We start from the raw sequence: 14,645 nt of genomic DNA on the forward strand, positions 1-14,645 counted from the left end.
ACACTTGAAATAAGTGAGTTCGTGGTATGTAAATTGTACCTCAAGAAAGCTGAAAAATGAGAAAAAAATAGGAAGTCCCAGGCTGGGTGCTGTTGGGTGATAGAGATGAGTATGCCATTTCCTGCCCGGGGGGATGGTGATGCAAAGGATTCGAGGTTGCTCTGGTTAGTACTGCTGTGGCTACACCCAGTACCAGACTCTGCTCTGCAGACTTCTGCCAGGACTAGGGCTCCTGTTTGAGGAGACACAGAAATGAGTGAAACTAACTGCTTGTCCTCAAAGAACATGATGAGAGAGAGGAGGTAAGGACACCACCAGGACACCTGAATTTCTCGGGCATGTATAGACACTTGTCACACAGGATGTTTAGCTTCTTGCAAAGTCTTGCACCTCAAGTATTTCCTGCAGCCCCTAAGCATGGGGGTCTTAGCTATAGTTTGGGATTTAGATTGCCCTAGAGTCGGTGGCAATTTTTTAACCCTTCAAGGTCTTTTCTAGTGTCTTCCCTGTGCTCACGAACAAGTATGATTAATATATTGCCATCAGTCCTGTGGCTGCTCCATTGGGTGCCCCACCCTCTGCCCTACCGAGCACAGCAGTCCGTCTCCAAGGAGCACAACTGATCTGTGAGTTGCTGCCAGAATCACAGGGTAGGATAAGCATGCATGTTAAAAATAAGGTCTTTTTAAATCTTCTCATTACAAGAAAAAAATGTATGCATAGTGATGGACATTAACTCAAGTTATTGTGGTGATCATTTTACAATATATCCAAATATCAAACCATTATGTTATATACTTAAAGCTAACATAATGTTGTAGATCAATGATACCTCAATAAAAAATGTCTCTCATCTTCCAATATCGAGATTAAAATGGCACTGACACCCCCTCCCCTCCATGCACACTCATGTTTTTCTAGAAAGGATTCTAATAGTTTCTTAAATCTACCCAAGAATCTCTAGGGTTGTCTCCCTATATACTTGAATCAGTCCTCTCTTTACTTGTTTGATCTGGTCCCCTAAATTTTTGGCAACCTACTCTTGACTCTTGAAATGGACTTCACGACTATTCACATCAAGGTGGTCCCACTTGCCGCTCTCGGTTGACTGATTAAATTCTCCCTCATTTACATACGAAGAGGTTGCTGAATCCAGGGAGCTGGTTCTAGAGTCCTTGAAAGTGAAAAAGGTAGCTTGAAGCTGAGCCCCCAACACCTGGCTCAAGCTCCATACCTAAGGGGTATGAACTGAGAGTTGGAACTGAATACATAGGTGAGCATCCTACGGTCCCAGGAATGGAGATAGGAGGATGTCACGGTCTGAGAATGTGACAGGATCTGCACTGCCCCTCTCACAGGCCAGAGGAAGTGCTTTAAGGTCCGGTACAAGAGTATAGGGACTTTCCTGGGCAGGGCTTACGCCGAGACCATCCGTTTCCTGGGACCAGGTCCATGTCAATTTTAGTACTTAGCAGTAAAGTACAGAGAACTTGCATAACAGAATGTCCCATGTCATAAGACAAAGCAAATATCAGTTCTAGAAGCATAAACATAAAAAGGAGCTACTAGTTGTGAGTAATAATGATAATTTGAAGCTCTGGAGATGCACATAAATCATAATAAAAGGTAGACCCTGAACTCCTGACAAGCAAGACAGACCACCATGGCTTTGTAAATACAGGACGGCGCTTCAGTTCACGTTTTCTTTCTTTAGTTGCTTCTGAGATGTTCTTCCTCTGTTCCACACTATCCACTTTCTTTCCAGCAGAGCACTGTGCAAAATAGCTCCCTGCCTCACTTGGCAAGAGGAAGAGCAAGGGGATCAGACCCTGCCATCCTGGGGGAAGGGAGAGCATGTGACCCTGGCACCAGCAGGGGCAGCGAGGACTTTGGGAGCTCCTGGCACATCTGGCCTTTCCTCTCCAGAGCCCACCTCAGCCAGGAGCTGAATTTCCCATGCAGTTTGTTAGACAGACCAAAGTTCTCATTCTTCCTCCCTGTTTGGAATTCAGACACAGCTGACAGATCCTCAGAGGCACTGGGCAGGCCCGCTTCTTCAAGTGGTGTGAGGTGGAGAGAAGGTTCTGTGTTCCAGGCTGCCTATTCGGGTGAGGGCTTGGACTTAGACACCAAATCTCTGAGTCTCATAGCCCTTAGCTAAGTAGGGGTTCATGGTGGATATGAGGTTGGGGAGTAAACATACCCAGATTAACCTGAGGTTGGTTAAGCGAAGCAAGACAACAAAAACGCTGCCGAAGCAAGACTCCGCACAACACCTCCATGTTTCCTGTCTTTAAGAGTATGTAACAAGCCTGTCTTAGTAATATTTACACCAGGGTAATGAAATGAACTGTTTTATACTTCTCTCTCTCACACACACCCCACATGTTTGAGTGCACATCAATAAGCAAAATTACTTACATACTCTCAAAGCTGATCTCTTGGAAGACTTTCAAAAGATTTTCTGATGACAATAGTCCCAAGTATGGAAGGGGGAGAAGTTGAAGAGCCTGAAACAAAATTTGCCCACACAGCCACTCTAGGGTCCTTTAGAGTCCAGACTCCACTTCTCACAGGCTGGCGTACGGAGCTGTCTGCCTCACCTCAGTGGTTGTGTGTGTGTGCAGTCACTCAGTCGTGTCTGACTCTGTGACCCCATGGACTATAGCCCGCCAGGCTCTTCTGTCCATGGGATTTCCCAGGTGAGAATATTGGAGTGGGTTGCCGTTTCCTCTTTCAGGGGATCTTCCGCACCCAGGGATCAAACTCAAGTCTCTTGTGTCTCCTGCATTGGTAGGTGGATTCTTTACCACTACACCACCTAAGAAATGAGCTGAGAGCTCTCATTCCTTAGCTCCCTTGTAAATAAAACAAGTGTGTTAGAGCCTTTACAGGCCTGGAGTGAGGGATTTAGCTAATGCTTTCCTCTTTCAGCTGAATTTACTATGGACAAGAGGACACTATCTTATTTCTAAAACTAATAAACCAAGACTAATCCTTGAATCTTTGGCAGTGACTCAACAGAGTATAAAGATGAAGGATTTGTGAACACAGCTTTCAGGAGGTTAAAAGCAGAAGTCAGAAAACAAGGATTCAAACTTTTCCAAAACTGATTGGTCTTTACCCAAGGATTAGTACCCTCTCGACACCCTCTCCTCCATTCTCCTTTCTGCCCTGTTGAATCTAGACTGTGGGCTCTGCCGCCCTCTCCTCTCTGTCAGTTAGACTGAGATGGGGCAGCTGGATTTGTGCCTTTACAGAGCCTGGAGCCAGGAAACACCTTCAGCTTTTCCATTTTCCCAGAGTCGGATCTCTTTCCAATAGAAGCAGGTGGGCACTGATCATTAGGGGGATAGGTCAACAGTCAGCTTCCCCTTGCTTGTTGGGTGGAAGGCAGCCCCAAGGGAGAATTAAAGGGAGCTCTGGTCCAGAGAAAGCAAGTTAACAGTGGAGGAAATGTTGGTACCTTATAAGGTCTTGGAGCTTCACTCACAAGCCTCTGAAGCCATGTGCCTGTGGTCTCTGAAGACCCCTGTCCTCTGAGATTGAACGGAACTGGAAATAGCTTCAGCTTTTCAGCTTTTCCAGAGTCTGATCTATTTCCAACAGAAGCACTTGTGCACTGATGAAGGGCCACGGATCAAGAGACATCCTCCCCTTACTAGATGGTTGGGAGGAAGCCCAGAGGGAGATGTGGCTGGATGGCCCAGACAAGGAGATTTGGTGTTAGGCAAAAAATAAAATAAAATAAAATAAAATATAGATATATATAGTGGCAACAGCAGGGCCAAATTTGCTGCCCTGTCCACGTTAGTGCCCCTTCCTAAGAGTTACCCCTATGAGAGGGAGGCTCAGTGTGAAGATGCAGCCTGGGAACTCTGATATTGCTCCTCTAGAGTGTGGCAGAATCGGTGAGAACACATTTTGGCCTTGAAGCAGCGAGTGTGGGAGATCCCTTTTCTGGGCCACAGCAGCTGTGTTCCTGCCAGTACAGAGGCAGGTGCCTGGAATTATTCATAGCATTTCTATCATGTTTCAGCTTAAGCTATGTGGAAGAGAGCAGTATGGTGGTGATTTGTGGCAGAAAATTTTGCATCAGTAGTGATCCTTCGGAGAAGGCAATGGCACCCCACTCCAGTACTCTTGCTTGGAAAATCCCATGGACGGAGGAGCCTGGTAGGCTGCAGTCCATGGGGTCGCTAAGAGTCGGACACGACTGAGGGACTTCACTTTCACTTTTCACTTTCATACATTGGAGAAGGAAATGGCAGCCCACTCCAGTGTTCTTGCCTGGAGAATCCCAGGGATGGGGGAGCCTGGTGGGCTGCCATCTATGGGGTCGCACAGAGTCGGACACGACTGAAGTGACTTAGCATAGCATAGCATAGTGATCCTTGCCTCATGTACTGGGCTGGCAGACAGCTCAGGCTGGTTGGCCAGAGGCTGGCCATGTTTAGGGACTTGTGGAAGTATTTTGTGGGAAGGTGGGAACAGAAAGGGAAATACTGGTGCCCTGGTCCCACCTGCGCGACCTCTCAGGGCCTTTTCTTGGGCTTCCCTGATGGCTCAGATGGTAAAGAATCCTCCTGCAATGCGGGAGACCTGGGTTTGACCCCTGGGTCAGGAAGATCCCCTCTAGAAAGGGAATGGCAACTCACTCCAGTATTCTTGCCTGGAGAATTCCATGGACAGAGGAGCATGGCAGGCTACTGTCCATTGGGTTGCGAAGAGTCAGACACGACTAAGCAACTAACCCTTTTATGTTCATATAATTATTTGGAGTTGCTATTCAGAAATATGATGGAGATGGGAAGAAAGCTGAAACTTTCCTTCCCCGGATATCCTTCAAGCCACCTCAAATACCTCATGAGGATAAAGCAAAATAATGTGTGTAAAGTGCTTAATACAGTACCTGGAACATAGTAAGTAGAACTTTAATAAAATATAAGTATACAATTTGATCTACAAAGACTGGACTTATACAACCATTATCAGCAGTTCGGGTTAGATTTACACTGTTTCTTAGTTCTCACTCCACCACAGCATCATCTCAAGAGCTATTAAGAGATACCTGTGCCTAGGCCTCAGGCCCAGAGGCTCTGAATCAGTTGGTCTGGTCTGGATCCCTAAAATCTGTACTTTTTTAAATTTTGGCTGCACCGCACTGCATCTTAGTTCCCTGACCAGGGACTGAACCTGTGCTCCCTGCATTGGCAGCACAGACTCTTAACCACTAGACTGCCAGAGAAATTCCTAAAATCTGTATTATAAAAATCTCGCAAGCTGATTCCTAATGTGTGGCAAGGGCTGAGACCAATATTAGGGCCTGGAGATGTTACTAAGTCTAGAACTTAAGGTCAAATTATCATTACCTGGCAAGAAGGGAGGCCTGAATACCCTTGGAATGAGTTAGGGCCTTTAAAAGTAGGATTGAGGGGAATGGTAAATGACCACATTGATCAAACTACAAGATGGGTGGCTGTTCTCTTTTCTTTTTGCTTTTAAAGATAGAGCATTATGCCAATAGAACTATAACTACAATGTTCTTACTCATGCTTTTCTTAAAGGAAACGCCACATCATAAAACACTTTGAGACTCACTGGTTAATTGAGTGAATGATTCAATCTTCAGGAAACTAGAAGCAGCATGTGAAAGTGAAAGCCGCCCAGTCGTATCTGACTCTTTGCAAGTCCATGAGATTCTCCAGGCCAGAATACTGGAGTGAGTCACCTTTCCTTTCTCCAGGGGATCTTCCCAACCCAAGGACTGAACCCAGGTCTCCTGCATTGCAGGCAGATTCTTTACCAGTTGAGCCATTAGGGGAGCCCAAGAATACTGGAGTGGGTAACCTATCCCTTCTCCAGCTGATCTTCCTGGCTCAGGAATTGAACCAGGCTCTCTTGCATTGCAGGTGGATTCTTTACCAGCTGAGGTACCAGGGAAGCAGAATAAACAGAAGCAGCATAAACATCCTTTTATAAAATTGCAACTTTGAGCTCAAGATGTTGCTTGGCAAAAACATTTGAGAATATATGTATCTTGTTTATTTCTGGGTTCATAGCATCTATTCCAGTGACTTTATGCAAAGTAGCGAAAGTGTTAGTCGCTCAGTCGTGTCCAACTCTTTGTGACCCCATGGACTGTAGCCCGCCAGGCTCCTCTGTCCGTGGGATTTCCCAGGCAAGGATACTAGAATGGGTTGCCATTTCCTTCTCCAAAGTAGCAACAAACATCTGGAAGGAAATGAACAATACAGCCATTTTTTAATCACGCCAAAGGAAACGTAACACTTAGGTATAAATCTAACAAAATGTGTATAGGATATCAGTGCTGAAAATTTTAAAATGAAGATGCAAGAAATCAAGGATTTAAATAAATGGAGAGACACACCTTGTTCATGGATTGGAAGACCCAACATAGTAAAGATGTCAATTCTTCCCAAATTGATCTGTAGATTTAAATGCAATTCCTGTCAAAATCCCAGCAAGATGTTTTATACCTATAGACAAGATTATTCCAAAACATATATGGAAAGGCAAAGGAACTAGAATAGCTAAATCAGTTCTGAAAAAGAATAAAGTGGAATGGATTACCCTACCTAATGTTAAGACTTAACTATGCCTACAGTAATCCAGGCAGTATATCAGTAGTTCCTCCTTGAATATGTGCCACTAGATCTATGCAACCTTGAATCTTGACTATCAAAAACATAGTTGGGTCACAGTGTGTGAAAAATAGACTCATAGATCAATGGAATCGAATAAGGATCCTGGACTAGATGAATGCAAATAGGTTCAATTGATTTTTTATGAAGACCCAAAAGTGATCCAATAGAGAAAGAAAAGCATTTCCCAATAAAGGAGGCTAGAATAATTAGACATCCATATATAAAACCAAAATGACCCTCAACCTAAACCTTACACCATTTACAAAAATTAACTTCAAATGATAACAGATTTAAATAAAAACAAAATTAATTTTAAAAATTCAGAAGAAATCATAGGACAAAATCTTTGATATCTAGGGCTAGAGAAAGAGTTCTTAGGACATGATGCTAAAACCTTGATTCATAAAATTTTTTGAAATTAATAAATTAGACATTATACAAATTAAAACTTTTCCCTGGCAAGATCCATTAAGAGAGTGAAAAGATCAGGTAGAGACTGGGAGAAATTATTTATAAGATGGGTTCACTTCCTGAGGCTGCCATAACAAATCATCATAAATTTGGTGGTTTAAAACAGCAGAAATGTGTTCCCTCACAGTTCTGCAGGCCAGAACTCAAATATCAGAGAAAGGTATCAGCCTTTCTCTGAAGGCTGTAAGCAAAGAACTCTTCCTTGCCTCTTCCTAATTTCTCATGGCTGCTGGCAAATCCTTGTCATTCCTTGGCTGCAGATGCATTGCTCTAATTCCAGCTTCCTTTGCCACATGGTGTTCTCCTTAAGTGTCTGGGCCCAAATTTTCCTCTTTTTATGAGGACATCAGCCATTGGATTAGGGTCTGTCCTCCTCCAGTATGACTTCATTTTACCTTGATTATATCTGCAAAGATCCTATTTCCAAATAAGCTCACTGTCATAGGTACTGGAGTTTGGGGGGAACACAATTAAACCCACAACTTAAATCATATATTCAACACAAGCTCTGTATTCATTATATAAAAAGAACTCTCAAAACTCAACAGTAAAAACACAAATCCATCCAATCATAAAACAGGTAAAAAAACATCAGCAGGTATTTCACCAAAGAGAAGATGTGTGGCAAATAAGCATAGGAACAAATGTTAAATGTCATTAGCTACTGGGGAAATGCAAATTAGAACCACCAAGAGTTGTTACTACACACTTATTAGAACAGTTAAAAATTAGTGATAATACGTGGTGAGGATGTGGAAAAACTGTATCACTCATGTACCACTGGTGGGAATGTAAAATGGTACAGACACTCGGGAAAAAAGTTTGGCAATTTCTTATCATTTTAAATGTATACTTACCATATGACCCAGCAATCACACTCTTGGGGATAAAGAAATGGAAACTTAGGTCCACACAAAAAGTGTTCACTATTGTTCATAGCAGTTTTACTTGCAATAGCCAAACACTGATAATAATTCAAATACTCTTCAGTGAGTGATGGTTGCACAAACTCTGGTATATGGTGGAATACAGTAAAAAAAAAAAAAGAAAGAAAGAAAGAAATGAGCTATTGACACATGCAACAATTTGAATGGATCTCAATGGCATCATGCTTAGTGAAAAAAATTATTCTCAAAAGGTTATATACCGTATGACTCCATTTATACAATACTTTAAAATGACAAAACCTCAGAGACGCAGAACAGATCAGTGGTTGCCATCGGAGAGGGATGGGGGTTAGGTGCAAATCCAAAGACACAGCACCAGGGAGTTACTTTGTGGTAATGGAAACAGTTCTGTGTCTTGATTGTGGTAGTGGTTATACAAACCTATACTTGGGATAAAATTACATAGAGCTATATACACATAAGTGAATGCAGTTTTAAAAATTGTGGAAAATGAATAAAGTCTTTAGTTAACAATATTATACCAATGTCAATTTTCTGATTTTGATACTGTATTACAGTTATATAAGAATGTTGCTGTTGGGGGAAGCTGAGGGCAGCGTGTGCAGATCTTTCTACTATTTCTGCAACTTCCTGTGTGTCTATAATGATTTCAAAGCTTTGTTAATCGTCTGAATGCCAGGTGTGTGGATTCCATTAAATTATTTTTATCATCTTTGCAGGATCATCAGAGTTATTATAAGCTCTGTGTAGTAATAATAACAATTTATCAAGCACTTAGTATGTGTGAGCTACTGTGCTAAGCATTTTACATTCTGATTTGATTCATGCTCTAGCCAGAAGAAATAGGTAGCATCATGTCACCTACCTTTTATAGATCAGGAAACTTAAAATTGGAGAAGTTCTGTAATTTGCCCCACGTCACAGGGCCTTAAGTGGCAGAACAAAGGCTTGAATATGGATCCGTCTGACTCCAAAAGTGTGTGATGAAAAACACAATGCCATAATGACTCCAAAATGAGGCATATGTCAGTTGCCTTAGTGTCTGGAACACGATCGATATCCCGTGACCTGCAGGCTTTGACTCATCATCTTCACCATCACAGATGACCCCCAACTTACAATGGTTCAACTTTAGGAAGGTGTAAAAGCGATATGCATTCAGTAGAAATCTGACTTCAAATTTGGAGTTCAATCTTTTCCCAGATTAAGGATATGTGGCAGGAGACTCTCTGTGATGCTGAGCAGGGGCAGCCACCACAACTCCTCTTCAGCCACATGACCAAGAGGGTAAACAACCAATATACTTACAGCCACTCTGTACCCAGACAACCATTCTGTTTTTCACTTTCAGGATAGTATTCAATACATTTGAAAAAAATCATTTAATTATTTTTTAGGGGGCACCACTTCGAGTAGCTTATGGGATCTTAGTTCCCCAACCGGAAATTGAACCCGCACCCTCGGCTGTGAAAGTGTAGAGTTCTAACCACTGGATACCAGGGAATTCCCAGAATTCAGTGAATTACAGGAGCTACTCCAATTTTATTATCAAAGAGGCTTTGTGTTAGATGATTTTGCCCATCTGCAGGCTAACATAAATGTTCTGAGCATGTTTAAGGTAGTAGGCTATGGCGTTCTGTAGGCTAGGTGCATTAAATGCATTTGGACTTACTGATTTTTTTAAACTGATAATGTGCTTATCGGGATGCAACGCCAGTGTAAATGGAGGAAAATACGTATTTACTAATTGTGGTCTTACCTTTAATATTGAGAAACATCTGGTCCTTATGCTTAGGGCAATGCGAATAGGGCCATAAGAAAGAAGTCAGATTCTCATCTGTAAAAATCATCAAAATAACGACCTCACACGGTTATTGTGAATTTTGTGTAAAATTAAAGGTGATAATATACATGAAGAGTGCTTTGTAAACAGCAAAGCTCCTCTGATGCTAGCTGCATTCTCTTTTATTCTATTACTTTACCTAGAGATTGGCAGCTAAAAAGCTTTTTGCCTCTCAGCCATGCCACAATCCACAAGCTCATCACCCTGCTCTCTCGCTGTGTGTTTCTATGGCATCAATCACCATAGTTTCTAGACTCTCTTACAGAAATATTAGGTGAAAGGCAGTTTAACGGAAGGAATCGGTGAATGCAATTCAGAGAACTCCATCCTCTCCAGCTTGAAGCAGAGTTTAGCTGAGCAGCAGGTCACATATCCACTGTTTTTCCATTCATTGCTTCCAGATTCCTTTTGCAAAGCTTAAAGGGATGAACTTAGAGTTTTAAAAATTATTATTTTATTGAATTATAATTGCTGTACAACATTATCTAGGTTAGAGGTGTACACTATAGTGACTCACAATTTTTAACTGTTATACTCCATTTATAATTAATGTAAAATATTGGCTATATTCCTTGTGTTGTAAAATCTATCCTTGTAGCTTCTATTATACCTTAAACTAATGCAAGCATGCATGCTAAGTCACTTCAGTCATGTCTGACTCTTTGTGTTCCTATGGACCATAGCCCACCAGGCTCCTCTATCCATGGGATTCTCCAGGCAAGAATACTGCAGTGGGTTGCCATGCCCTCCTCCAGGGGATCTTCCCAACCCAGGGATTGAACACAGGTGTCTTTATGTCTTCTGCATTGGCAGGCGGGTTCTTTACCACTAGCACCATCTGGGAAACCTAATGGTTTATACCAAATAGAGTTATTTTTGAGGGTTTCAATAATTGATAGGTTTCCCCCAAATCATCTTTCCTCCTAGTGTAGAATTTCACAGTTGTCCCTCTACATCAGGGGTTGGTTCACTATGACCAGTGAGTCGAATATGGCCTCCCATTTGTTTTTGTATGCTCCTTGAGCTAAGTGTTTTTGTCTTTACTTTTTTTAGGACTTCCCTGGTGGCTCAGACTGTAAAGCATCAGCCTACATACAATGCGGGAGACCCGGGTTCCATCCCTGGGTCAGGAAGGTCCTCTGGACAAGGAAATGGCAACCCACTCCAGTACTCTTGCCTGGAGAATCCCACAGATGGAGGAGCGTGGTAGGCTATAGCCCATGGTGTCACAAAGAGTTGGACACGACTGAGCGACTTCACTCACTCACTTTACTTTTTTTATAGCTTGAGTAAAAAGTAAAACATAATAGAATATTTCACAACATAAAAATTACATGAAATTCACACTTCAGTATCCATAAATAGACTTTCATTGGAACGTAGATACTCTCATGGTTCAGACAGAATTGAATAGTTGTAAACGGAAAATATTTCCTAGCTGGCCCTTCACAAATGAAGCTTGCTGACCCCTGCTCTACATGATAAGAATATCAATCATCTTATCTTCGAAACAGAAACAGACTCACAGACATAGACAACAGACTTGTGGTTGCCAAGGGGCGGGTGGTGATGGAGGAGGCATAGATTGGGAGTCTGGGATTAGCAGATGCAAACTATCACATGTAGGATGGATAAACAACAAGGTCCTACTGTATAGCACAGGGAACTATATTCAATATCCTGCGACGAACCATAATGGAGAGGAATAGGAAAAAGAATGTATAACTAAATCACTTTGCTACACAGCAGAAATTAACACAGCATTGTGAAACAACTATACTTCAATAAAATAAATTCTAAAAAGAAGAACATTGATGATTCGTATTTCCAACCAAATCTATCTCCCACACTGTATCACAAGCCTTTTATAGGGAAAGACCCATTTTTTTTTCTCTCTTTGTATTCCACAAGTTGCCTGGCGCAGTGTTTTACTCATAATAGACAATTGATGAGTGTTTTTTTAAACAACAGAACTGGATCAGATTTCCATTGCATCTGGGTTTCTGAAGTGTCACCAGGCAGAATTCTTTATACTCAAGCCATTCCATTTCAGTGCCTGAGGTCAGTTGTAGAGATGCTACGGGTAAAATAATATTACAATCAATAGCAGAAGGAGTCGAGAATGATAGTTCTGTTTCAGTGTCTGTTGTTTTTTACTCTTGGAGAGGACTTTCTCAATATAGACGTTCTCAGAAAACCCCAAAACCATAACAAAGATGGATACATTAGACTACACAATAATAAAGAATGTATGTATGGCAAAACCACCTAAACGAAGTACAGAGATAAATGAACTGAGGAGAAGAATTAATATCAGATAAAGAACAAAGTTCCCCAAATGAATAGCTTTCACAAATCAATAGGAAAAAAGACCAACAAGCCTTAGAAAAATAGATGAAGATGAACACACAGTTCACAGAAGAGCAAATAAAAATAGCTGTTGACATATGAAAAGATGCTCAAAGGGGTCCTAAGAGCAACCCTGGGTCATGGCTAGTTCTTGCCCTTGGGAGGCAGTGGAACCTGTGAGAAGTCCAGCACGAATCCACCCTTGCCCATCATCATCGCTCAGGGCACTGGCATTTCATTCAGCAGTCCTTACCACGCACCTGCTGCAAAACAGACTGTGCGCACAGTACTTAAGTGCTTATCTTTTTTTTTTTTCTAAATTGAAGTAGCATTCATACCCAGCACCTATCAAAATTAAGAATATTTTCATTGCCCTGGAAAAATATCTTATACTTCTTATACTTCTTTCCAGTCTATCTCTGCCCCAGACCTTTATTTTGATTTCTATCATCATGGATTAGTTTCACCTCTTGGAGAACTTCATATAAATGGAATCATATAGAAAAAAAGAAGGTGCTCAGCTTCAGTAATAATAAGAGAAATGCAAATGTAAACACCATGATATAATTTTTGCTGCCTGTAACACTGACAAAGCTTAATGACACAGTTCATTCTTGAAAGTGTGGGGAAGTAAGCGCTCTCATGCATTGTTGATAGAAGCATACATTTTCTCTGTATAAAAATACTCATGCCTTAAAAAACAGGAAATAAAATATATATACCTTTTGGCCAAACCGTTTCACTTCTAAGAATTTATTCTGCAGATATACTCAAACATGTGTTAAATGATTTACACACAAGGTTAGTCATCACAGCATTTTAAAAATAAAAGCAACATATTAGAAACAAGAAAAATACAAATCAATAGGTGACTGGGTAAGTAAATGATATTACATCTATAAATAGAATACTCTGCAGTCATAAAAAGAATAAGGAAGGATTTACATAAATGAAAATGATAGAATTTTCAATGTATGTATACCCTCTTGTAAATTTTGAATTTATAGCATGTAATGCATTACTTATACAAAGGAAAATTTAATTTTTTAAAATGTATCCATTTCTCGTTTCTTGATGGTGGATATTCGGGGTTTGTTTCATTGTTACTCCTTAGACGTATGCTAGACATTTCTATCTGTTCAGTAGTTAATAAAACTTATCAAACATGAATGTTTATTTTGAAGGGTAAGGATTTGTCAATTTAGGGAAGACTTTTTAGGCCATTGGTCATGAATGGGAAAATTTGAGTCTGGGACTTTGTAATGAAAATCAAGGTTTGTGGAAATAAAAACACATTTTCATTTCGTCACAGGCACTGATGGTGATGACTATAGGCAAAACTACTCACTTATAGTGAATCATTAATTTTGACAATAGACGTGTAAATAGGAACATAAATAGAATTTCCAATTATTCTCCAATGCCAAATGCGTCAGATAGGATTTAGTCATGACGTTTATAATGAGGGGTATTTCTTCCTTATTTTCTGTGCCCTGTTCTGTGCAGTCTAGTATTGATCATGAGACAATGAAGGACTCTGTCTTTCTTCAGGTGTGTTTTGGTTTGTTATCCTTCCAGACAAATGTCAAACAAATTGGGATTTTTTTAATGGTTACTTCATAAACTAACCAAATGAGGAAAATTTTTTCTTCTCCGAGTGTATTGTTTCTAGGGATGAGATTTGATTGAAAGTTCATCCATATGCATATAAAATTAAGAGTTATAATAGCAATTAATTTTGCTTATACTAACTACTGGGTCTGAACATCCTCAAAGTCCCATGTAAGTCTTTAGTACCCAAATAACATACTCTATGATTTTAAAACTCCGGGAGTAGTCAAGTCAATGCTTTCCAATGACACTAACAATATCACTCTCTAGTTCAAGTGTTACTGCTTATTGGCTGTTCTGTCTCCCCCACTGGCTTGGGAGCACTGTAAAGGCTGGAATCATCTATCTTTTCATCTTTTTAGCTTCCTTCTGTAGATTCTCATAATCATTGTCATAGAATAGATGTTCAGTAGGTTGTCCAATGAATGAATAAGTCCCCTCTCCCTATTGTTATTGGCCACATTTAAAAAAGCTAGAGTAGAGACTTTGTTGTGCAAGTTTTGGAGTTGAAGTAACAGGAAGAGGATGAACAGGAGTCCCCAGTCATGCTTAACTATCCCTCTGAGCCCCTGACCAACCATGCTCTAAGTCATACAGTGACAACTACTGGCTCTCAAAGAGAATCAAGCATAAGAACCCCAAAGAATAGTAACCTCAACTTTGAATCACTGTACTTGTGCTGTTGTTTACTCACTAAATCGTGTCTGACTGTTTGGACTCCAAGGACTGCAGCACGCTAGGCTTCCCCGTCCTCCACTCTCTCCCAGAGTTTGCTCAGGTTCACTCGTGGCCCCC

Source organism: Bubalus bubalis, chromosome X (assembly GCF_019923935.1).
Source record: "Bubalus bubalis isolate 160015118507 breed Murrah chromosome X, NDDB_SH_1, whole genome shotgun sequence".
Taxonomy (NCBI): domain Eukaryota; kingdom Metazoa; phylum Chordata; class Mammalia; order Artiodactyla; family Bovidae; genus Bubalus; species Bubalus bubalis.